The sequence below is a fragment of the Anser cygnoides genome, chromosome 6 (genome assembly GCF_040182565.1).
Source record: "Anser cygnoides isolate HZ-2024a breed goose chromosome 6, Taihu_goose_T2T_genome, whole genome shotgun sequence".
Taxonomy (NCBI): Eukaryota; Metazoa; Chordata; class Aves; order Anseriformes; family Anatidae; genus Anser; species Anser cygnoides.
This window is the reverse complement of record NC_089878.1, coordinates 31229755-31256203: the sequence shown is the minus strand read 5'-3', so window position 1 is coordinate 31256203 and position 26449 is coordinate 31229755. Positions and strand designations below refer to the sequence as shown.

Sequence of the window (26449 nt, the reverse complement as noted above, 5' to 3'; positions counted from 1 at the left end):
TCTGCACGTTGGTGCAGTAGCCTGGACAGACATCTCTCTCCACTGTGATACCAGATATGTTCCTGAATCTGGAAGCAACAGCTTGGGTCTAAAACAACCTCACCTACGAAAAGGGAGTCTGACACGAAGCTTTTTGCTACATGCTGGGCTTTGGTTGTCCTATTTAAAATTCAGTATCCTAGCTTCTGTTGCATTCAGGGGATCCCAGAGGCCATACACAAATGTGACTATGTAAGCCTGAACCCAAAGCAAGAACTGAGAATTGAACACAACTGAGGTGTTTCCCTTTATTCATCAGTTTCTCTCTTGGCCAGGTTGACTCTAATGTAGTTTACACAGGTTCATACAGATCTTATGTTGATTGTCACCAAGAGACCTCGGCTGTTCTGAGGGCCTTATTTTTCCAGTGTGGAATGGTCGTAGGAAGTTTGTCAGCCATTTAGGATACTTGCTGCTTCTCCCTTTGTCCATCCTCACTCTCTTCCACTCATTTTTATGCCTCTCCTATAAATAAAGAGCAGCTTGAGATATCCGAAGTGTTGCTTAAAAAAGAGGTGGGGGGAGCATGTTGGGGGGGAATGGGCCATTATAGAAAAGGCCAGGTGCTTGGCATGTCCCCAGCTTGTGAAGGTGGGAGCTGTCAAGTCTGAAAAATATCAGTGTGGGAGATATAAATAAAAGCTTTAAAGCCAGGGTTTTAGAAAGTCATCTTTAAATGCTGCATAATTTATAGTCTGCTGCAGAGAGAAAAGTGCGTGAGCTCTCAAAGCTGAGCTAACCCATTCTCTGCTCCCTCCATAGTTGAGCTGTTCATATGTATGTGGTGGGGTGTATGCTGGGCATCCAAAATTTCAGATTTTTAACTGCCAGTACTTCCTTCTACAGGCTTACCTTGGTCACTGTGGTTAGGTCCATTTCATCTCCTGGTGTCTCAGTTCTCCTTCTGTGAACTGGAAATAAATATCATTGGCCTCATTGCAAATGAATAAATTAATTAATTAAAAATAAAAATAAAAAATGGTGTCATGATTGGGGATGCTGAAGGTAGGTAGGACAGTGTGGACAGACATCAATAAAATCAGCAATAAACAAGCAAGCTCCACCTGTGTTTCTATACAAGTGATTTACTCTCACTGAATCAACTTCTGTTTAAAACAGGGATTATCCTAAAAGGTTGAGAAACTTCTTTCAATAGCAGCTACAAAATGCTTTTCTCTGGCAGAACAAAGCCATGGGATAGGCAGGGGGTAAAGGTCTGCCCCAACAAGGGCCAAAACTGCTGCCAAGCTGGCATTTACAACAATGATTTCATCCAGCCCTGAAAGTGCAGTCACCTCTAGGATGTAAGAGCAGCTGTGCTATCGCCATCCAACAATAATAAACAACGGGAAGCAGAATGGGCTTTCAAGGCAGCTGAGTCTCCCGAGAGGATCTAGCCCACCACATTATCACTGCTCCCCCCTTCTCCCCAGCTGGATAGAAGTCTGGAAATCATGAATCCTAAAATAAAATAAAATAAAGTATGTGGTGTCTGAACTTTAGTATTAGTTCAAATAGCCGTAGTGCTGATGCTTTCCCCAAAAGATGGTCACAGGTATGCACAGCTGCCCGTTTCGCCACCTTGGGGGTTGCTTCTGTGGTGATGCAGTAGGACCATTGCCACCTCTCTGGTCTCTCTCACCTTGCTTCTCCCCAGACATCTGCATCCAAGCCTCGACTTGTTTGGAGCCTGCTGAGCTGGTGAGATTTGACAGGATCTCACCACCCAAAGTGCCGTGGCTTGAGGCTATAGATTTAAGCAGAAGCATTAAGCACCCTGCTCTTTAACTCATTTCTAATCCATTTATTTAAACTTCAGAGTGGTTTTAAAGCACAAGAATCAAAGGCGAGAGCAATTTAGAGTTTTCCAGCCCGGCTCTGAGATCTGACCTCTGCACGTATCCTGGCTGCCTTTAAAAGTGCACCGGCATAAAAGCACAGTTTGTGACAAAGCATCTGGAAGGATTAAAAACTTTCTGGGATGGAATATGCTTCTGTCAAGGACCTCTTTCCTATCTCAACTCTGTTGCCAAAAAAGATCTTTCCTCAGGGGGCTTCTAACCCGCTTGAGGGATTTAGAGAAGAATTGCTGAGAAGAGCATATAGCAATTTGATTAGGGGATAAATGTGGGAGGGAGGGGGGTAAGGGCTAGAAGGGAGAAACAGGATTAAAAAGAAAATAAAAGAAGTGGGAAGTAACTGAGCCGAATGAGTCCATGTAAGGCAAGGTCTGTGGAAGCATTTTGGAGTCCAGCCTTTGGGGGCAGTTTTTCTTCCTGGTATGCCAGATGTCCTTCAGCAGTGCAAAAACCCTCACACCAAGCAGTTCTCAGGGAAGGTGGCAATGGGAAGGATGGAGCTGCTGAGACAGAGTGGAGGAAAAGCAAGAGAGCAAAGGATTTTTGGAGAAGGGTTTCAAGCCCTAGTGTGGGCTGTTCACACTGCCTGCCTGATTATGCTGCCTCTTTGGACAATGCTTGGGAAATCGTTACCTGATCCCTCCCACATTTGTTTACAAAGACAATCTGCGTCAATTAATCCCTGCTTCATTTCTTCTCATTCTCTCTGGACAGTTGCTGTGAAGTAAGTGGTAACCAATCTCCTAGCCCATGGAGTCAGTCTGGCTTCTTATTTCCTTATTCATTAAAGCAGACACCTTAGAAAGGCTGGAAAATATTACCAAAGCCCAGGAGACTCAATCTTCAGAATAAGGAACCAGTCTTTCAGCCTTGGAGGCGACGTGAGTCTGGGACACAAGACAGAGTTGGGTATGAAAACAGGCCCTTCATCTGAGGAACAAGCAGTCTCTGGACACGATGTTGTTTTCTTGGTTTGTTTGAGGTTTTTGTTCTTGGGGTTGTGGGATTTTCTTTTTTCTTCTTCACTTTCTGCTTCTTCACCCTTGCACTGTGAATTGGCCTGACATTAGAAACTGATGTGAAATGAAGAAGCTGCCTGCTAGGGCGGTTTCTTCACTCTTCATGATCCCTCCTGCATGCCAGCTCTCCCGCTGTGTTATTACAAGTGTATTTCTGTACACCACTATGCTAGGTGATGTACAGATTCAGACTGAAAGAGAAAAAAAAAAAGAAACACTGGACAAACAAACTGTTTGCTCATGTAGTACTACTGATGCCTGGTTTCCCACTGATTTGTTTCTGGTGATTAATGAAGACCTCTGTTTGAAACTTTTCTGTTCTCAGGACTCTAATTTAAACACATGAACTTGTGCTAACATTAATTTCTCCATATCTCTTGGTGCTTATTTTTCCTTAGATCTCAGAAAATCTCTGAGATCTCTATTACTTGGCCTACATGTTCGACTGTTGCTTGGAGAGGAACAGATTGGCACATACAAAGACAGACAATGCAATTGCTCAAGACTAGTTAGTTTCCTTAGGAAGTTCGGTGAAAAAGATCCTTCCCAAGAATTACAGATGAGTCCTACCAAAGAAATGTTATTACCTTGCAGCCAAAAATGCTGCAAGAGTTTGGGGCCCTTGTGGTCTGAGTTAAGAGATGACCAGTTGAAGCAGATGGACAGGCCGGGGAGCTCAGCTGAACGATCAGACAATTTCAAGCTTAGTCAGCTCAAGCAATGCCAACAGGCACTTGAACGACTTTTTGTCCTATGGCTACGCTGCTTGCCAGCTAATGAGGCTTGGAAGGCATCTACCCCACGTCTCTGCTAGGGTCAGAAAGTTTTAGGTCAGCTTGTTCAGGCATGAACTGGAACGGAGAGGACATTTCACTCTGTTGGATGGATGCCCCAGCTCAGCTTCCCTGTATTGAGTTGCATTTTGGAGAGCACATCCCTGCTGCAATCTGGTAGTGGCTGTGGAAGTTACACTTCAAGTAGCTTTATTCTGAAGAGGAATATCGGTGCAATGTAAGGAGATTAAGGTCGGAGCCCAGGCTGTAAAGTGGACCAGAAAATTTGGCAGATATACTGCAAAGTAGAATCCCAACAAGTTTGATTCAGTCACAGGTCTGCTCAACTTGAGCTGCAATCCTGTCTTTAGATGCAGAGCAGCTGTATCCTCAGAGAGGTAGGATTTCCATGCCATGACAACTGTGCTGCATAAAGTGCCACCTCTGAGTCTGATGGCTGAAACAAAGAAGAGAGAAGCACCAAACTGCTCTAGGCCATATAGCTATCAGATGGAACAAGGAAGCCAAAGACCACGAAAACATGCCTTATGGTGACAACTGCCCCAGTGAAGAGTCTCCCTAAAGAAACAAGAAAAAATGCACTGTTTTTTTAGTGTATTATTAACACAATGGAGATGAGACCTGGAGTGAAGACTATCTGGCACAACAGACTAGAGAGGTAATTCTAATTGGCCTCCACTGTTTCTTGTTTCTACACTCTCAGCTGGTTAACGTGTTTCTAAAGCACCTGTGATTGTCATATGTAGCCAGCTGTTGCAAACTTCAGTGATTTTAGTGTATCATAGGAAGATAGGAACAGACAACCCATGTCAGACTGGGTTCCTCTTTTCCATAACACCATTGCTGACAGCAGCTAATAGCAGATGTCAAGGGGAAAGATTATGAACAGGGTGAATAGGGAGTGTTTCATTCTTCCTACAGTCCGCAGCTTCAGGACTTCCAGAGCTGGAGGTGAGGGTTTTCTGCTTAAATAGCTGTCAGTGCTTTTTTTCTGGCTGCTCTTTGCCTTTGAGATCCTGATTCAGTGCAGTGAGGGACCACTGCAGTGATTTACTGGCCTATGAATATTACCTCATATCAAAAAATAACAAGGTTTCTGGTTGTATCTCATATTGAATAAATTTACCTCTATGTTGCCTACACGAATCCCTCTCTTTTAGATATCTAGCATGTCCACCACTAATGAATCTCCATGTCACCAACCAGAAAATAACAATATACCAAAAACTTCTGGGTACTGGTGACATAATTATATTTACTTTTCCCTTTGTTTTGGCTCCATTCCCACTCTTTCCCCCAGCTTATGCTATTAAGGGGACACTGTTTTTGTTTTTGTTTTTTTTTTCCTGACAATTTGGGTCGAAAGCCTTCAGTTGTACATAACATTACCTTTCCGCCTTCTCTTTTGTCAGTCATGAGATTAAGTCCCTTGAGAATAACCTTCCAGGAGACACTTAACACATTTGCTTTTTGTGGGGAGAGTTAAAGAGAACTTTATATCGCTCTTGGCCTAAGTCCTAATTCTTAGAATGAGGCCTGAGTATTACATAACTTTTGGCAAACACTTTATTTCGGGTGATGGGTTTTGGTGGGGACTCTTGACTTGACATTGACAGTCAACAAAAACAGATCTGCTTCTGTCTATGATTTTTCCTCTTAGAATAGAAGGCCGGGGGGGGAGGGAGGAGGGAAGGGAAGGGAAAGGAAGGGAAGGGAAGGGAAGGGAAAATGAAAAAAGGTCATTACTTACCTGTGCTGAAGAAAACACACAGCCAACCAAAGAAAACTGAAATGACACAGTGCGGGTGTAATTGTAAACGGCTGTAGAAAATATAATCTCTTGTGAAGAATTCCCAGGGCACTGCCTCCATTTCTCAGTTCCCAAGCCTACCTGCAACACAGATAAGTAAACCAAGAAAAGATCACTTACTAGTAAAGCTTTCCCCTCCCTCCCTCCCATAGCTAGCTCATTCCTGTTGAACATGTTCACTGACTTAGCCAATTTGTCTCTATTGTCTGTCTGTTGTTTGGCTAATTCACCTATGGAAAATGGGAGGTATCAGATGCTGTTCAACAGAAACTTGAAACTGAGCATAAGTGCAAGGTAGGTATTGTATCTGCTTGTCACTTACAAACACAAAACCCTCTCCCGTCCTTTCTTTCTTGGTCACTCTTGGTTTGCTGAGGACTTGCAGTGTTAACTGTTCATGCTCAAGACTTAGTCTTTCAAATAGGTAACGTAACAAGGACTTTCTGGGGTAAGAGGGGAAAGTTACCCAGAGCCAGCAGGATCTAAGAGGATACAACTCATTATCAGATATTCTGATTTCAAGACACCTACTGCCACAGTCTTCACACTGGATTTTGTCAGAACCACCATGCATCTCTGCCTTGAACACAAATATATTGACTTGTCCCCTGTAAGTTTTTGGCTGCCCCTGCCTTATGTGGTCTGATGGTGCTTGATAGTTAATAATCCAGTCCAAGCCTGAACCACACATAGATGGGCTTCCCTGACCTCTCCTGTGGTCCTACTATAGTGGTCTGATTAGTCCTGGAAGAATTCTCTTAATAGCAACCCAGTCCTTGGGGTTTCTCAAACCTTGACTGGATAAAGCTGGGCTGAAAAATGTCTTTTTTTTTTTTTTAATTGTGTTTTTGTTTTCTTTTCCCATGGAAAATATTGAGATTTTACCAAACAATGAAAATGTTTGGCCAAGAGCCCTCCATTTCAGTTCAGAAATGCTCCCCTGTGGGAGTTGTAGCTGGTATGCTTTGTGTCCCTGTCCTTCCCTGTGAGCTGACATTCCTGGCTTGCCCACATCTCTCATGATGCAGCATCATCCCCTCTCTTGCAGAGACAATGCCATGCACCATGGAAGTCATATCACCATGGTGCTTTGTGAGAAACATGGTTCACATGGCAAGCCCAGCTGTAAGAGCAGGATGGGGTCACAAAGCACTTCAGTGACAGCCTCTAGGAGACACTGTCCAAAGATTTCCCAGTTGAATCCCCACGCCTCTTGCCACACTCTGAAGCCTTGTTGAGAGACTGGTTGTAACTTGACACAAAGCAATTTTTCTTTTATTGAAAGGCAAATTTTCCACTGAAAAAAATATTCTAATGGAAAATTTCTAGTAGTCCCAGAAGAATTTTTTTCCAACCTTCTTTGCGTTGCAGTTTACCAATTTAATCTCACTTTTGTTGGACTTCTTCTCTGTTGTCTCTGCTTAATCTCTGATAACAGAGGAAGAGCTCCCTTTCAAACAAATGTGAGACCGGGAGAAGCTGACATACATTACTAACAACATATGGAAGAGTTCGTACCTTTCTAAATGGACAGATTTACAAGGTGAGCTCTCATAAGCCCCTGAAGAGAGGAAGATGTTTCCCTGTCTTTTGTATGTATTAGCAATGAAACAAAAATCCTTTCAGATCTAAATCCAGCAAATAACGATCTCCTCTTTCATTATGTTTTTTTTACAAAGGTTTTTGAACCTCAGTATCCCACTTAACTCGTTTGGTTTTTTCTTTCTTTTTAACTCATTTCAGGCTGGTGAAAGGTGCCAAACTGCGGGAGCTAGATCTCATTCCATTCTCCCCCTCCTCTTTCTCTCTCTCTCTTTCTGTCTTTTTCGCTCCAGAAACGGTAGAAAAGTTCCATGTTGTAGCCACAGATCCTCAGTGACTGGATAGCTCAGAAGCTACCGAACACTTTTATTTTACAACCTGTGCCGCAAAGACAACATCAACATTGCTTACTAAGGTAGGAAGCCTATTCTCCAGGCTTGCAAGACCTTCCTTCTCACCAGACCACCAAGTAGCAACTTCTACTCACTCTCCAATGTTTTTTGTGCAGGGTGGGACTGAAAGGGGGGTGACACTCAGGTTAAGAACTGGTGTCCTTTATCAAGACACTGAGCTGAGCTACATAGCATCCTGCAAACATCTATTTCTTTCTGTTCTTCTCCCTTAAGTTAAGGGTGCGTGCATACTCTTTTGTCTGAACTGATGCTGCAGTAACTGCTAATTGCCCAGTGGCACTTTTGCTGTGGATGTGCTCTAGATCAGCTGTATTTCAGCCTGGAAAGGGGGATAAGGGGCATGTTTATATCCTTGCAGGTGGGAAAATGCAGTAGACAGCATATTCTATTCCAGGCTAGCTGTACAGTTCATCTCCAGATCCCAGGTTCCCCCATTAAAACCTACCCCCTGCCCCAGGGAACAGCCTGGCAAGCTCTTCTGACCCGACAGCACTGGCAGCTGTTTGGCAGCTTCTGAAGTGGATCCAATCTGGTATGAGTTTGCTACACTTTCATTTTGTCTATGTCTTCCAAACAAATAACCGAGTCCAGAATCCCAAGCTGTGTTTTGCAATGGAAATGCTTCAACGTCTGGGAATTGCTTCTGCTGCAGGGAAGATATAGAGCACTGTTAACTGTTTAAAGGGTCAGTGAAGAAGGGAAGGCAGCCTCAAGTATATGGGCCAAACACTTGCCTTCAGGGCTTCTTAATGAATGCCATGTGGTGAGGAAATCTGGTGAAACCAAGGGAGCCTGGAGATGTCTGCCTCACTGGGTCAATGTGCTCAGAATTATTGGGCCAGCATTTTCCTGTTAATTCCTGAGTTCTTCCATGAATCTTCTTTTACTATCAGAACTCTAATTGGAAACACTATATAGTACACTATACTGTAACTGTACCAAACTATACTGTTAAGTACAGTTCCATCGACTAAAGTTCCACATCAATCCCATTCCACAGCCTTGCAGGCAACCAGCACAAACTGGGAATTATCTTGTTTGCAGAGAGATATAACTTCTCATGTTTAACACAACTAGACATGATGCGAGGAGCAGCAGAAAGGAGAACTCAGCAGAGTTCAAGACTGCATCACTTAGTGATGTACACAGATGCTTTTCTGTTCCTGACATTCCCATACAATCCAAGGCAAGAAAATGAATCAAATAACAGCTGACTCAAACATTCACTTAAAGCTGGAAAATAGTCGGGGTAGTATGGCTGTAGGAAGGCCAGCTTTTCATTCTTGTTTGTACAGTGCTTGACAGAAGAATAATTAGGAGAGAAGAAATTCTTATCTTCTACCCAGAGGTCTCTAGAGCCTTTGATTCCCTTTGCAATGGCCTCAGAGCATCCACATGATCAGACATCATGGATTATATTACACTGTAGCTGCAAATGGATAGTCTCAAAACCTGCAGGCAAATATGGTTGCCTTATTTTAGAGTTGAAGTACGGGAATGGAAAGAGACTGGGCATCCTGCCCCACTCCACGTAAGAAATCAGCAATAATACCAGATATGGAATCCCTGACCTTGCTTTATTCCCACTACTGCTCCTCCAACCCCATCACTGCTTAACAGAACATTCCTTTCTAAAAAACTATTTAAAAGCAAAGTTAAATTATTTTTTGCAACCCCTTCTTAGGATTTCTTATATCTCCCCATGAGAAATCCTAACTGGACAGTTAAGAAAAACTACAAATCCATCAAGATTTCCACTTCATTAAATTGCGTATGTCTTGATCACAGAACTAATCACAGTTCATTTCATCTCCCATTCCTTCCTTATGTTACTTCAGTGCAGCAACAGGGGGGCTGATCCTAAGTCGCACAATTTCCTGAGGAAGTAACGTCAGTTCAGGATGTGTGTACCTTTAAACCAACATTTGCCCAAATACAGAGAGATGACAGATCATCTCAACGCAGCATCTCTACTTTTCCTGCCAGACTAAGTTTTATTCAACTTTCCAGCTGCTCTGACTCAGGTCAATGACTTGCCAAAGGTCAAAAGCTGAGTCAGGATCTTGGAAAACCTAGAATCCTGCTGGCTCCCAGCTCAGCTTGGACCATAGAAACCCTCTAGATCACCCCCCCACACACCCCCCTCACTTTCATCAATCTCTCCAATTCCAGAGCAAACAGCTTTCTTCTTGGAAGAGGTAATAACCCTTCCAAGCCCCTAACTGAGCAGAATGGGCACAGCTGTGCTGGAACACACCTGTGCTTTTTCTAGCCAAGTACCCTGCAAGTATCTTGAGAGTGGCTGATGTCAAGCAAGTTCAGAAGTAAAAAAAATCTCTTAACCAGCTCATTTGCAAGATACTTAATCCCTAAGGCATAACCAGCTTGGTTCTCTTTCCATTCACAGCTCTCCCCAGAGCACTGCCCTACCCTAAGCTACATCCAGCCCCCAGAAATTCCTCCAGGCTCAGAACTGCAACACTTCTCTCGTGACAGCACTGGAAGGCAGAGGCCTGGGTCATATTTTCCTCCTTTTTTGGGCATACCCCTTTCTCCCCATCCTTGCTGCAGCTCTGCCCTGACCACAGTGCAGGGCATCCTGCAGCTACATCACAGTTCTGGCCTAAGCTACAATCCCAGCTGGTGGTGGGATGGCACTGGCTTGCAGCCCATGGACTGACAGGCTTTGGATGGGACTCATCTGATGGGGTGCTGACAGACCCATCTCAATTAATCTTGTTAAATGTTCTCTACAGCCCACTGGGATGTAATCAGTGGAGTCAGTGGAGAAACGGGCATGGAGCGCCACATCCAAAAGTAACTGCCTACATTCATACAGATTAATTGTACTCTGAAAGTGCCCATTTCTCCTCCCTAAAAGGGAGCTGGAGGGACTAGTTTCAGTGGCATCCTTTACGTCACAGAAAGCTAAAATAAAGCTGGGTAAGTCCTTTATTGCATCTAACTGAATCAAGAGGAGGGCAGATTTTTTCCCATGCAAAATCCTCCACTTCTTCCTCTTTCTCTGCATTCACCTCCTCATTGCATTGGAGCAGTGAACAGTCTAAGATTTTGTTTATCTCATGCTGTCTAGGAGAATTCGGTCAACACCTACTCACTACTAACTCTCATCTCCCAGCAACTGCCATGTTTGCTCACAGAATGACTTCTATTTGCTCCTAATTTTCTTCACTTAGAAGATTGTTATTCCAGAAACCATGTAAAATATCTCATGTAAAACATTTTTGTAGGAAAGCATGACAAATAAAAGCAGAGGAAAAGCAAAGAACCCATGGTGTAAAATTTGTTCGGTCTGTGTTGTGCCAAGTCACTGGAGAAAGCTTGGTTTGAACTTGGTTTGGGGAACTTTTGCATTTTTAAAACAAATGCATGCAATCAGCTCTCCTCAACAGGCACATTTGTGCCCACGACTGACTGTCTGGTGGCTTTGCCAAGTCTTTGGGATGATCAGATCAGAGGGAGGTGCCTCTTGAGGAAAGAATTTCATAAAGGAAGATCTGAACACTATCTGTTTTAACATATTCAAAATGGTATCTCTCCTACTTTTAAGTTTTGTTTTTCCCTGCACAGATTGCAGAGCATCTGGCAAAGTTGATCAAGAGCATTACTGTCAGAGGAGAACCTTGATGGGGAAATTGAGGCACAGGCTTACTGGGGTATGCTCTACCCTGGAGGCTGGTGTCAGAGCTGGGAAGATACTCCAACGCCTTTCACCCTTGTGGGTAGCAATAGCCAAAATTTCCTCAGTGTTTCTTCCATGGCATACCTCCAAATGGAGTCCTCATAGCAAAGCTGGACTAATATCCCAAAATAAGTGCAGATACCCTCAATGGAGTCTGTAATTATTCTCTTTGCTGCCTGGCTGCCCTCTCTCCTGCCTTCCCTCCGGGCCTGGACACCTGTGTTGTACTGTGATTGCCTCCTCGTTTATGGCAAACAAGTCTGGATTCTCCCACTGTATATTTTTAAGGCATTTTGAAGAAATCTGTTTTCTTTTTTCTCTCTTTTTGCCTTGGCGTGTGTTTTTAATTGGATCCACTGCCGCTTTCTCCCTGCTTGCTAATGCTTTTCTTTGGGGAAGCGCAAGTTTTTAACAGCCCTGCAAATACTCACTCCCCCTTGCCAAGCCAAGTCCATTGCTTGGGGATAACCTGGCTCTGACCTACTTGTCAGTTATACAACAAATGCTACGCTTTCAGATTAGTCTACTACTGTTCAGATCCATAGCACTTAGCCATAATTTGTACACCTGCAGGAGAGTGGCGGAAAGTCACGCTTGGCAGCTGGTTTCTGCAGAAAGGCTGTGTGCTTGCCCCCGGGGAAATCACCCACTGATATCCCAACAGTACCGACATTCAGAAATGCCTCTCCTTGGTGCTCCGCTGTCCTTCCATACTCCCTCTGCACCGCTTTTTTCTGCAGTGCCTCAAGCCTTAAGTCAGGCACCGGTGTGTCAAGGATTTCATCCTTTTCAGTTTCTCGCCGGTACCGTTTGCTTCGAGGAACATTCCTGTGGTTGCTGCCAGGCTGCTTTCCAGAGGAAAAGATTCAGGTGGCTTCGTTCCCTTTGTCTTTGCCAAACGTTTACATTCCTGCTGACACCGCATGATGGAAGTGTCACACACGGGAGCACTGGCAGGAGAGCCTGGCCTCCGGTCCCTGGCCTTAGCTACATGGCACGGGGCATGGAGCAACTGAGAAATGAGTGATTTTTGTGGCTTCAGTTAGGAGACCCGACCAATTCATTTTATACAGATGACTGGGTGCTAATTAACAACACTTTTGCAGGCTGGATTGGCTGCCCAAAGGTAGAGGATTCTTTGATTCATTAACAATTGTAGTGATTAACTAAATTCCCTTTCTATCCTCTGGTCAGAGCTTCAGGATCTTGCCTTCAGTACAGATTGCACTGAAGACAGTTGAGGACAAATTTGGTGGCTCTTTCCACACAGCTCTGAGAAAAGGTTGCTGGAGCACATGCAGCACCTTCCACCTCGCACCCATCCTCAGGAGAAAGGACAGACATGCCCTGCAGGCCTCCCTTGGCTAAATTAATGTCCTTGCCACAGGGACAGAGATGCAAATTTCTACCCAGGCCCCCTAGTACCCAAGATGGGTTTGGTCTTGTCAGTTTTGATGTCTTTGTGTTTTGTAGTTCAGTGCCTGTGGTCCGAGCAGGGCATCCTTGAAATTTCAAGAGCAGGTTTGACAGTCTCATGCACACCTCTGAACTAACCCCCTGCCACGTGTATCATGACTTAAGGTACGGTGGGGTGGGAGGTAGCAAGCTAAAAGAAAAGAATCACAGGTTATACGTGTGATCAGCAGCCTCCAGAGCTTTCTACCCATTGAAACCAGATCTGCAAGGAGCACTTCCAGGCCTCCGCAACCTTGCCTGGCCTGTCAGATCAAGAAAAAGTGGTTGCCATGACACCGCAAACCATATTTCTCAGGCTGAGATGTGCCAGGATTTCAAACAGATGTGGCAGTGCAAACAAGAAGCCCCCTTGGGAGCGTGCCAGGAGGCTCAGACAATGCAGCCCCATCCAACGATGGGGAGAAGCCACGCAGCGCAGCCTGTACATGTACTTTCTGGCCTGCCTCGCAGCCGAGCCCAGAGCAACGCAGCAAACAGTGGTACTGGAAAGGTTTGAAAGAAAATTGCTGAGTTGGGAACTCTGCTGAAATAGCACCTGCCTTTTTTTTTTTTTTTTAAATCTGCCTTCTTTTCTTTCTCTCTCTCTCATTTTTTTTTTTCTTTTAGGGCCACGTTTATAGCTTTTTGCTGCTTGGAAAAGCTAACCCCAGGCCTGTTTGGCATTTGCTCTTGGCCTGAGCCTTCACATGAAGATCCTCTGTAAATAGGTTAATGTTGGTTTCATTTCCACTCTGAAAGCAAGAAGGGATCCTTCTGTTTCAGTAATGCTTTCTTCTCTGGCTGTAACGGAGAGGGTTGGAAGGGGGCAGGAGGGGTTTTTTGGCTGGAAACACCACTGGACAGATTGGAGAGGTTCTGCGGGAACAGGTTGGCTTTGTCAAACCCTTCGCCTGAAAGCAAGGTTTCCCAGGGAAATGTGCCAGCTCATCTTTCACATCGAAAGGTCAGAAACCCACTTCCAGGGAATTTGGACATTACGAGGTTTCACTCAGAGGTGGAATGAATTATTTTTATTAGAAGTGGGTTTTTCAAAGAGAGAGAATATCTCTCCTTAGACTAACTAGGAGAGTTAGAAAAACAGATGCGCTTTCAGGCTCACTGGCCCTTCTTTGGGCCTGAAACCGAAGTGCACCGATTTCAGCTGCACACAGGTGGGAAACACTTGTTCCTGGTCTAACTTCTCTATGTCAGCTGCTTAGAGAGTTTGAGCAAAGAGCAATCAGCCTCTCGGGGAGGCAGGGAAGAGATGTCAGAAAGGAGAGAGGGTATGAGGTTAATGTTGTGAAACAAAGAGAAGTACAGGTAGCTGGAGAAATACAGGAAAGCTGTGTCTGATGAATCCATACTTTTTATCCAAAGTTTTTGTATCCCTGTTTGTTTTTTTTTCTTAATTATTCTTTTGCTCTTGCAGCAATTCTGGAACATTCCTGGCTGCAGGTATCCTAGGGGCTAGCTCCTATCCTACACCAGGACTGAAGAGCAACAAACCTCCTGCTCTGGGAGAAGGCAGGAAAACTCTGGTGTACAAAAAAATCTCCTGACCCTGACTCTTCTCTATTCCCAGCCCTTTTCTTACCCACTGTGGGAGCCTGGTAGCAGGACAAGGAGAAATTTAGCTCCATCAAAATGTCAGTTGATCAATCTATATGACAAAGGGAAAAACAAGTGTCCCCTCGGGTGGCCCAGTTCTGCTACTGGTGGTGCACAGAGGAAAAGGTCACTTGCATTTGAATAAAGGTGAATGTCTGGAGAGAGCAGGCAGAGGCCCTCTTTGCTCTCACGCATTTTGATCCCCAGGCAGTTCCAGGCACTGAGCTCCCCTCTGAACTCCCAGGACTAATGCAATCACTAGATCTCTGCTTATTTTATTGGGAGATAAATCATGAGAACAAATCATGGACTACAGACCTCTTCCCTGCATTTCTGCAGGTGTGTGGGCAGCTGAGGGCATGACAAAGGATGAAGGAATGGTGCACGGTTGTGGGAGACCTGCTCCCAAACAAGGATGGTCAGTCTGGGGAAGCTCAAAGGAGCATGAATGAAAGCGCCGTGGTGTTTTTTCACATTACACGCACTTCCCATGGGATGTTCCTTTGCCACTGAATGCTGAGGAAGCCAGAAGCAGGAAAGGGGAGGATTTACTGAGGATCATGCCTATTAAACACAGTGGTCTACACGGCAGACTTCTCAGATTAATAGGAGTTGGGAGGTCCCAGCTAGAGGATGGATAGTGCTGCAACTCTCTTACGCTTTTTCCCCAGGCAGTTTGCCACTGACCACATTAGAAGAGCACCTGCTCAGCTGGGCAGACCTGCAAAGGACATCTCTTCTCTGACAAAACACTTGGTAATTGGAGTCCCACTAGCACAGGCAAAGGAGGAAGCAAAATGACTGCTAGTAGGCTGCATTCAATACATGCGAGTATCTTCCTGCAGTGAACCTGAAACCTTTTAGGAGGAAACTCATCAAAATGAGAATTAAAACATTTGGGAAACTCAGGCAGGACCCATCCAGCACTGTCTGAACCCAAGGAGCTCACACAGCACAGAGATTTCACTAGCAAGAACCGGAGAAAGTGAGTGACAGGTCTTACAAAGAGCAGCCTGAAATTCTCTCCCAGGAATAAATATCACATTTACCAGCGCTGTCAGCACCCAGTGCCCAGTTCTGCACTGCAGCAGTGCACCTGCAGATGAGTTCCTGCTGTATTTGCCCTCGGTCCTTCTCTCTTTCTTTAGCTAAGCAAGGTAGGAAGGGCCTTATTTATCTATTTAGTTATTTATTTGACTTACTGCACGTAAATCAATTCCTCTGTTGCCGTCCTGGCAGGGTGTCAGCAAGTGGGAGAATGCGTGGGAGCGGAGGCTTCTGAATGGTTGCACAGAACAATTCCCTGCCTCCTTCCTGGCGCGGAAAAACGGTTTCCCAGCACTGGGTTTCCATATTGTGCTGCTGGAAGAAACAGAGCCAGGCATGCTCTCTCTGGGCCTGATCTTATCTAAAAACGCTCCCATCGCTGTATTGCGTAGGTATGGGATGGCTGTGGAGAACCCTATTTTGGCAGTCTTCAGCAAGCTGTATGGGAGCTCTGATTTTCACATACCCTGCAGCTCATTTTGTCTCCTTTACATCTCAGCTTTTCTCTCCCTTTGATCTGAGAGACACAGAGCTTCCTCCTTTATTGCCTTGTTAGGCTTCAGGCCCTGGAGGATTTATGATCATTGAGTCATGATCATACAGAATCTGATTCAAAGTCAGAGAGACCTCTTCCATCTGCCCTCCCTGAGCAATAGGTTTCCAACCTGAACCTGACCCAGGAAAGAGAAGAAAAGTGACACAAGAAATATCAGAACAGAATCTGAAATTGCACAGCAGGGAGGAAGATAATTTGTGTGAGAATAACCTTTTGTACCTAAATCCAAAAGGCAATTAGTCACCAAAATTCACAGTGGGCCAGAGCCACAGAGACTGGACTCAGAGCTGGCTCAAAACTCTCTTCTCCCTTCACTAAAGTGAAGTCACTGTTATTTCTAAAGCTGGGCTCCCAATTGAATCAGTTTTGCAACAGTGTTCAACCTGGGAAACCTTTATCTAAAGCCATGAACTTCTTCCATTGAAACCAAGCAATGAGGACATTGGTTAAATGGATTTTCCCTGCTCTCTCTTATCTCCTCATAGCAAGAACCGGGTGCCAGTAATATCCCTCAGTAAAGCCAGTGGTCTGGGAAATATGGGAAAGTGAAAAGAAGCTGCCTGAGATACATGTTGCAATGTGCTCCTCTTTTCCTTTCCTTTATGCAGATTTCTTCACTTTCTTTCTGCTCCTGCATGCCTTCCTCACCCTCAAGCTACATCACTAAACTGACCATAAAAGCCTTGTGGCTTAAAAGCCTGGGGAGGAATCCATGGGACATACATCAGCAGGGCTTTCTGATCAGCTGGAAAGAATATGGCAAGATTTTTCCCCAGACCTTTCTCCATACTGCTTTGGTGCAGCTGAGCGAAGATCGGGGCTGCAGGTATCCAGCAAAGCAGTGCTGGTGCAGATGTGCAACCACTGAGTAAGGGTCCTGTGGCTTAGCTGAGATGTGACAGGTTTCAGACATGGTCCTGCCCCTTCCTAGCAAACCTACCTTCTGAACAGCAAATTGGCAGACACACCAGGTTGGCTGGACCCCAGGCCTTCCTGGATCCCTTCCCTGACTTCTCATCATGCATGTTTTAAATTACTGTTTAAATCAAAGATGTCAGTGATTCAGGCCAAAGGGTTTTGCTGAGAGGTAATCTCATACTTTTTCTCTGGCATCCTTCCTTGTGCTGATCCCAGCACCAAAGCCTCGGGGATCATGAGGGGGCTGGAGGGGCTGCCGTTCCTTGCTGCATAGTCCACTTCTTTGGAGGACCAGAACATTTCACCTAACATTTTCTTCTATGAAAAGGACATGGGACAAAAGTTACTCATGAGATCTCCGTTGTTTATTGACACATTGCAAGTGCTTTGGGGTTTGTGTGCTTTTATTTGGTTGTTTCTTCTACAAAGGAGCTGCATTTGTTCCAGGCACTTGGGAAGAGTTTGGGGTGGGTGTATGCAATGGTGTGAATGCTGTAGGGACGATTCTCAGAGAAAATTTAATTTTGCAGGGGTTTGGCTCCAGTGACCCAGCTGAATTGGTGTTCCTCTCCCTGGAACGAGGTTACCTCCTGCTGACGTGTCGCTGCATGGGGATGCACCCACGCCCCACCAGTGGTCTCACATGTGAGCTGAAAGAGAAGTTCAGAGTCACTGAAGACTAGGAGTATATTAGAGAACAGCTCAGCTCCTCTAAACTGGGACTGTGGGACCTAAATGAGAGAGAAGGAATCTAATAGCTGCTGCCAAACTCTGCAGGAGAGGGGAAATTCCTCTCTAAGCATAGTAGATATTAATGCATACCCCAGCAAAGACAGCATATCCCAACAGGGACACTACCATCGGTGATATTTGAACACAGAGGAATAGTCTCTCCTGATTTGGAAGGTGTTTCTGTAATTATCTGCAGTGCTGAATTCCCCAGTTTGGTGAATTCCTGTCATCTCCCCCTCTTTTCTCGGCCACAGCAATGCTGACACCAAGATGCCTCTGGAAGGCTGTCTGGCATGTCAGATTGGTATTGCATCCTGCTCTAGGTCCACACACGAGCTGGCTGAGTGGGATCTGGGGGGCTAATCATGCTGTAGATTTGCCCTTAGACTGATGGATATAGGTAAAATGTCTATGTCAGATACTTGCTTTGACAGAGCTCTGACTAATCTTCAGCTTTGCCCAAGAAGTTCTCTGGGGGAGCTTATTTCTGCTTTACCCTAAGCCTGCCCTTCTCTATCTACCTGTGTTTCTCAAGCTCCTCCTCTTTTCTCTCCCTTACAGCACGTCTCCCTATCTCAGGCTCTACTGTTCAGCTGTAATTTTGCTAGACCTCAGAGGCCTTTCTATAAAAGCCCAACAAAATGTGATCGTGGCTTTATAAAGTGCATCAGCATGAAAAAGTGAAAGCCATAAACTCATCTCCAGCCACAAAGTCTCTGCACACAGACAGGAGTGAGGTTCCTGGAGATAGTCTAAGGGGCACGAACTACTTTATTTCCACCTCTGGCAAAAATCTTCAGTCTCAGCACCTGAGCAGAGACCTCTGGATCCCTTCTATAGGGCTCCTATTTGGCTATAGTGCAGCTCCAATAGTCTCCAGGCTTGTATCCTCACCAGTCTCTTCCAGGGATTTCTTCCAGGGATTTGTATATAGACCGATCTTGTCTTGCTTTTTTTATTTTTTTATTTTTTTTTCTTCTGTCTTAAGGCCTGGACAACTGCATCTCACCATCAGGAGCAAAGAAGTCACCAGTGGATGGGAAGGATATGTAACCTGCTTAGGTCCTTTGACACCTGATTGCTTCTCCTCTGTTCTCTAAATATGGAATCCAAACTGACTTAGCCTTGTACTGCAAGTCATGTCCTGTTCTTGAACAGCTGACAGACAGACTGGAGAACATAGACATAAAACTGATCATCCTGCTTGCTTGTTTTCCTTCTTTCTTTCTCTCTCTCTCTTTTTTTTTTCTTTCTTTTTTCTTTCTTTTTTTTTTTTAAGTAAATATGGATGTCAGTATAGTTCTCAGTTGTATTCTTAATACACATTTTTTTCTTTAAAAACAAAAAAAAAGAATATTGTCATGCACTTGTCTCATATCTGTCTTCTGTGGTCAGTCCACACTTTCCCTGGCATCCTAGGAACTTTCATGGAAATAGTCTGGTGAACATTAAAACCACTCTGGTTCTGTGAGATTCCCATGGATAGATACTGTCCAAGGTTTCTTACAACTCTGATTTTTTTATGCCATCTGCTCAGACATGTGGCTGGGACAACAGCAATATTGAAAATGACTAGAAATTCTTCCTCTTTCAGCTAGAAATGCAACAGAAGAGGACATTCACATCACAGGGTTATCTGCCCTTTCTGAATTTCTAAACATAGTTACTCCCATCCAAAATGACATCACAGCCACCCCCACACCTCAGTAAAAGTTTAGTAGCAAAGTACTACTAGACAGATGGATCATGTCATTAAAGATTTATCTGTGTAACAAAATAGACATTACACATCATTCTCTGGAAACTATTAAAATTAAGTATTAGACCCAACTTTACATAATATTTTTAAGTTTCAAATTTGGAGCCAAAGAACTAGGCAAACTAGAGAACCAAGCCCAAATATCTCCTAGTTTGAGAGAAGGTTGGAAAGAGACATGAACCCACAATCACCGATGATTTTTAATCATTTGTCCTAGGTAAGGACACACTGTCTCCTTTATGAAGTAGAATCTGGGTGGTTTGGGAGGCCAATCCAAATTTATCCACTATTTTTCTAGCTTAGCCTACAGTGCTTCTGAGATTAAGTTCTTGGTATTTTCTGCCTTCTAGAACAAGAGAGTTCATGCAAAGCCCTCTCAGCACTTACACATAAAAAGGAAGAGCTTGTTTTCAGTTTTATGCTCAGGAGGAAGCCAGAATACTAAACCTAGTTATGGTGAGAAAATGTTGCTCTTCAGCTCTGGCAGTCTGACTGAAGTCCACCAGGACAACAAGGGAGTCTTGTTCTTTTCCCACCTTTTTTTGTCCTGTCCATGTTTCTCAGTTTTCTTGAAACAGGGAATTCTAATACCCAACTCCATTTAGTCTTTGTCATCTCTGTTGAGGTGGCCAATATTGTCAATGGCCAAAGGGCAACAGGATCCATTTTCTGTTCCCCTTGGGTATCTATTCCATGAGAGAAGTGACATGGCCAAGAGTAAAACACACAGATACTCCAAGAAGTTTATCTCCAGGGTTCACAGCAATTCAATCAACTGCATATGTGATTAACCCCATTATGAACCCCGTCTAGGAGAAGATCCCTGGGGAAATGTTTTTGTACAAGGAGAGTATCAAGGTCTACAATTTTTGCCTGACATCCTTCTCCCTGGATGATAATACACCTCCAGTTCCCTGTGCTACCAGTCTTTGGACCCATTTCACATCTCCTTCTCCCAAGAAAGAAATGAACTAATGATATGATAATTAAACTAGAGGTAATAACTAATGAATGAGCAGAAATTAAATTTGTGTGAGGAAGGAGAGATCCTCATGTAGTGAAGAACTAAGGGAAGATTAGCTCCACAGTAGAGGTGACCTCAGAGCTTCTGCACAAGTTTTTTGGGGAAACAAAAGACTTGAAAACTACAGAAGCAGGGCTTAGTCCCTGTTTTGAGGCCTCTCCCTGCAAAAACATAAACACCCCACACCTCCATACTTTGATGAGTTAGATTTGTGGAGGAGAAGCTCAGGTTTTATTTTGTACCATCTCTGTTTGAAGGGTTCAGCCATGGGCTAACCCCCATGCCCTGTAACATTTCAGAGCAATCAGGGAAGACAGACAGATGGAAACACAGGGGGATGGAGGGAAGCTGATTTATATGCAGCTGAAATACAGCCGTGGGGCTGCTGCCAAGCCATATAGATGTGGTGGCAACACAAACAGAGACACGCAGAACAGCCTGTGCAAATATAAACACTGCCACACGTGATGAGGGTTCACCAAGTTCATGCAAACACCAGGGAAGGAAAAGAAAAAAGAGACTTAACTAGGGAAGCAAGTGTAAAGATTATGTCAGGCACAGGAGTTCTGCTAAACAAGACAACAAAACAAAACTAAACAAAACAAAAAGTGCTCTTACTCTTGTTCTGCAGAAAAGCATGCTTAGATAACAGAAATTTGTAACAGATTTAAAGGATACGAGCCTATCATCTGGTGTCATCAGGGGATATTCTTAACACTCCTGTGTATAATAGTTGTTATTAGCAATCAGTTTTCCTCTCCTGTCTTGATCTCTTGGCTGGTAGTTCATTAAATCATGTGTCTCAGATTGATCATTACACTTCTTTCTCTGTCAGTTCAGGACTGTTTCCAAATGCAGATAGCTCCTTACAGAACTCTGTCCTGGCACTGGCTGCTCCAGGAAACTGGCATTTCTTCTCTAGCTTTCCCATGTGAATCTAGATCAAGTCCAGCAGAGACTAGAAGTCATCATCCTGTTAGAAGGGGCTTGCATGGAATGAATTTGTGGATCTGTGTATAGTCCCTAGAGGTTAAGAATTGCAGGGTAGAAACCACTGAAGTAATTATTGCTGACTGCCATCCTAGGACAGAAGGGACATGGAAACTAAACACTCAGCCTTAGCTGAGGATGTCTCCTCCATCACCACGAAGTCCTGCTGGCCGCAGATGTAATAACAAACCGTATTCTTGCTTTGGGGTATCATATTGCAGAGATGCCAGTACAGCATTTTTTATCAGCACCAAACTGCAGAAAGCACTGGATTCCAGATAGTTTGTTTTCCAGGACGGTGTACTTTTCTTTCACAGCAACAGCACTTCCAGCACTTCTCCTATTGCACATACCCCATCTTTTCACACCCTGATGTCCCTCTCACATCTGTCTCTTTGCTGCCATCCTTTGGCAGCCTCCAGGTAGAAATAGAGAACAGAGTCACTGAATGCCATCTGTGAAACCTTCAAATATCCCCATCAAAAGCTAAGCACTCAACAAACAAAGCTGTGGTGTCTTACCAAGGGCCCGCAGGGACACCGCAATTTCCTCTGGGCTGAGAGATTAGATGGTTAGAGCACAGGACTGTAAGCCAGAAGGCTCCCATCCAAGCCCAGCCACTGAGTCAAAGTCCATAACCACCTACAGGCCCTAGCCAAATACAGCTGTAAGCAGAAAGTTATATCCATGAGACTGATGAGACACAGTGTCCTCTTGTTTATTGCTGTCCATAATATTGGCCTGAGCAGGCCACATTGGTTAGTTAAAAATGGTTGAGATATCCTTGAACAACGTTCCTTGCCATTTCAAAACCCTGAGCTGTAGAGCCACTGTTGGCTGTTGGCTCATCCTTTGTCCACCCGCAGAAGTCAGCTTCCTAGATGTGGAGAATATCCCAAACTGCCACTGCTCCAGTCTTACCTCCTTCACAGAGTGGTTCTCCTGTACAGAAGAAGGGGGACAAGACTAGGAAACTGAAGTTTCACCTCTTTTGCATCTTATAGTTTCTAGTTTCTATGGAATCTTTTTAGCCATACTGGGATAGATGCATGTTCATAATTTGCATTTTCTATCCCAGTTGGATGAGGCTGTGTTGGACTCTCTCTCAGATACTAATCAACTTGCTTGCAATAATAACAATAACAATGCATGCTGTTTCAAGATCTCAGGCTATCATAGTGATTGCCTTCAGATTCTCACTTTCTTGAAGATCCTTTCCTTTTTTTTCAGTTTCTTAAATTCTGCGAGTCTTTCTCAACAGTTGTTAGGCACTGGTGTTACCTCATCTGCTAGATGTGCCTTTTGCTCTCCAGACAGATTGAGAAATGAAAATGAAGTGACTATTGCTTTTTGCATCATATTTTTGATAAGGGGACTGGAGCAAACTCTAAAATATAGCAACACAAAAGTCATTTGTCTTTTCAGAAATGCAGCAAAATGTCTCCACATCTGTTTACATTCTCCAGTTCTACATCTCATCTCCACAGGGACTGAGCAACTCTGCTTGGTCTCGCGTTGAAGTCTGGATATTTGTTCTGACTCCTTGGGAAGGCTGTACAACCCAAAGCACAGTTCTTTTGGATACACCCCTATTCCAGCAAGATCACATTTCACTTTTTTTTGCATTTATAAAGTTCTCTCTGTAGTGTGAAGGAGGTTCAGTTGACAGCCCTGGAAATGGAGGTCCTCTGCTTAACCATAGTGGATGCAATGTAAATTTCACCACTCCACCCACTGGCAACAAGACCTTAACTTGGAACGTCAGCAAAAGGAAGAGCAAATAAAGTTCACTCTCCATGATCAAAAGCGAGCTCTTCTGCTGTTACAATTAATAGAAGTGTCAATTTTGAAGCAAAGGCAGATCAGGGCAAGTGTTGCTGACCCTCTTGGAATTAGATACCATCTGTTCTTCTTCCATTAATAATCAGTTCCAAACATTTGCATTTCACCAGCTTTCTTTGGTTCCAGCCAGGAACCCTGCTAGCAATGATTCAGACTTGCTCCCAAACCAATCACCAGCACCAACCTCAGCTCATGCAGTACTTTGAAGATCTGGACAGCTGATAAGAATCCGTATTTCTCTTGGTTACCCTGCACATACCACCCAGCTCTCACCATTCCGCAGCTCAGCTGGAATGAACAGCCAAGCCAAGACTGCTGTGATGCATTGGGCATGCAGGAGGGCCAGCAGTGTGCTTGACAGCAACCATGGTTTCAAATTAACAAAACACAGCCAGAAAAAAAAAAAAAAAAAGAAAGAAAAAAAAAACGTTAAAAAACAAATTAAGAATGAGGATCAACTTCTATATAAAAGTTTTCCATCTGGGATTTCCTCTGCCAAGAAATATCTTTGTGATTTAAACTGACCCAGCAATGCAATTATGCCCAGTTCAGGGAAAAAAAAAAAAAAAAAAAAAAGTAGGAAAACAAAAAGAAGGTGGATAGGACGGGATTTTTTTTAATGAAGCGGTGAAACTCTGAAATTTCTGTTCAAATATTATCTGTTCAAATTCAAACGTGGTCAATAGCATGGAAAGTTCTCTGAAAATTCTCTGGTCCCTTAATCATGGTAAAACATAATTTCAGAGTCAGATAGTGCTTCCCTCACAGTATCACTAATGTATCTTATACCCTTGTTGGAATATAGACAACACTGAACATGTATTTGGAAAGCAAGTAAATTGTTCTTAGTGTTCCATAGCCCATTTTTTACATTTTCAAACAACTTCTTTCATATTTTGTCCCCAAAGTCCTCAAAGGAGCTCCCTGTGAATATCTACAAAGTTGCCATGTTATCTTCCTTGAAATTCATCCTTAACAGTTCCTTTTTTTATAACGTGGAAGGCAACCTCAGCCTATGTCTCTGCTACCCTGAGATAGGTGATCAATACGTTTCATTGCTCCCATTTTTCAGTATCTCAGCAGACATTCTTCTGTCCTCTCTCTTTTTGTTTACATAGTTTATGAAGCAATCTAGTGTTGGTTTATGAGGAATAAGATGGGGAAGACCAAGTGGGGGAAAGGTTACGAGCAATTGTATTTTCCCCAGAAATGACCTTTAAAAGGCATTAGTATTGGCCCTGGAGCTACAGGTCAGTGAAAGGAAACCTTTGGTCACTCACATCACTGATCTTTTTAGTATAGTTGTGTCACACGAATAAAGTATGAAAGAAGGTGAAATCTGAAGGGGGACTCTGAACTGTCCTCTTACTGTATAACTCCAGGCCTATTCTGTCCAGACTAATTAAAACCCGTTGGACCTAACTGTTTCTCAGACCCAGATTCATTGGTTCAGTAATCAGAAAATACTGAGGACTGTTGTGTGGTATGTACAGATGTGAGTGATTTCATGAGCTCTTGTAAACATCCCTGCCACTTAAAGTGCATGTAGCACGTTGAGAATATATTGACCGTATACTTTCATGGTCAGTACCTTTTTAGCAGAAATTAAATTGTATTTAAGACCCTTTGGCTGGCTGTGATGAATTGGCTTCCATCATAAAAAGTGAAATACTTTAATGAGAGCTTTCTTTATGAGTCTAGCTGTTAGCCGTGGGGGTGTCGTCACACTGTAACCTTCCAGTTCTTTCCCTCTAAGATGAATCAAAGGTGGCTGGACACCTATAATAATAATTAATTACAAAGACAGCTGCTGGAGACAGCAGAGAAGAAGCAAGAAAGAAAGAATGAGAGAGCAAGCAAGCAAGCAAGATGGAGAGGCTTAACTACAAGATACAATTTGCCCGGACTACAAATTGTTTGCACACCAGATGTCTGTATGGTTCAGGCTGACAGCACTGCAGAGGGTGGGAAGTTCAGCACTGCCCAGAGCCAAATAGAAGAGAAATAAATAAAACAAAAACAAGACTGACTTTGCTGTTTATTTCCTCTCACCCTGCTTCACCAGTAAAAATTGGGTCTTTCCAATGAACATACCATACACTAACACTTTCCCTTGCAAACATGTGTTTGGAGTCCTCTTCAGAATTTGGCCAGACCAACTGAAAAATTGATTTTAATTCAGTAGGCTGTGGGAGTTGCAAAATGCATCTCTTTAATTAGTTTATCAGTTTGAGAGTGAAGGATTTGAGTAAAGAAACATAATGATGTCAGTTCTGTGATATTTGAACAGGCTTATTTATATTCCTCACCTTATATTTTTTTCTTTTTCCACCCATCTTCCTTTCCTCACCTCTCTCCCTTCCCCCAACCTTCCTTGTTTCTTTCTTGTTTCTTGCCAAGTCCATCACATACCTGGGGTCAACTAGACAGTTCTGCAGATGGGTTGACGGTACTGTGAAGCAGTCATCATGAGATGTTCCTGTCTGGCCTACAGATGGGAGACTCATAAACACTTGATACACCCAGTCCCCAATTACTGTTTAACAGCTTTTCTACTGGAAAGTCAAAAACTTCCCCAGGCAATGCAAGGAGTTGCCATATGTTCAGGATGCTAATAGCCCCTCCAAAAACTCATTTGTTTTTAGGCTAGAAGAAAAAGTGACATTCTTTCCTCCCTTCTATGTTTTTGGTGGTTGAGAAAGGATTCAACTCTATGGGTTGTTCTGTGGGTATTGGCAGGCTTTGCCAATTGGATGTGTGCAAGTGTGAATGATGCTTTTTGTCTTAAGTCATACAGATTGACTGCATTCAGAATATTCTACGTCAGTATCTTCTGTCCCTGATGGTACCTCATCACAGCTCCTCAGAGGCACCACCACTTAATCTGCCTGAGTCAGAGCACAGCGTTTCTGAAAGAGTTGTATATATATCCTTGTAAAAAATAAGTGGAGGAAAAAGGCTGCTCCACAACTCCAAAGCTTTCCTCAGCCCAGCAAAGAGCAATGGATCTCTTTGAAGCCTAACTGTCTTGAAGTCAGAGATAATTAGGAACCCCCTTTTCCCAGTGCAATTCCAAGTGTGAGCTTAGGACATAGGACATCCTCCCACGCCAGAAGAGAAAATTCCAGGGCAATTCCTCCATGTGTGAGGCTTAAAAGTGTTAAAATATCCCAACGGAAGAATAAGTCTTCTTGAATTCCTTTGGCTAACCAGAAACAGAGAGGGTCAAATATCTATCAGGTGCTGCAAGGAGCCAGGAGCATGATAAAATACACTTTTTTCTTTATTTCTTCATTAAATGCTAGGAACCAAACACCTTGACACTGTCTGATGGCA

The 26449-nt window shown here is 43.8% G+C and overlaps 1 long non-coding RNA gene across 3 annotated transcripts in view; it reads right to left on the bottom strand.

Moving 5' to 3' along the window:
• Positions 1-273: 273 nt before the first annotated feature.
• Positions 274-26449, bottom strand: part of LOC125179889 (uncharacterized) — a 30475-nt gene continuing 4299 nt past the window's right edge. Inside the window, exons 1-5 of one of the 3 annotated variants that reach the window (XR_010832395.1) lie at positions 6407-7949; positions 5462-5602; positions 1682-1786; positions 892-950; positions 274-504 (exon numbers count right to left, since the gene is read on the bottom strand). This is a non-coding gene — a long non-coding RNA (uncharacterized lncRNA). Of the gene's footprint in view, positions 505-891; positions 951-1681; positions 1787-5461; positions 5603-6406; positions 7950-26449 lie in introns of those variants that run through there. The other 2 variants (XR_010832393.1, XR_010832394.1) reach the window with 2 other exon arrangements.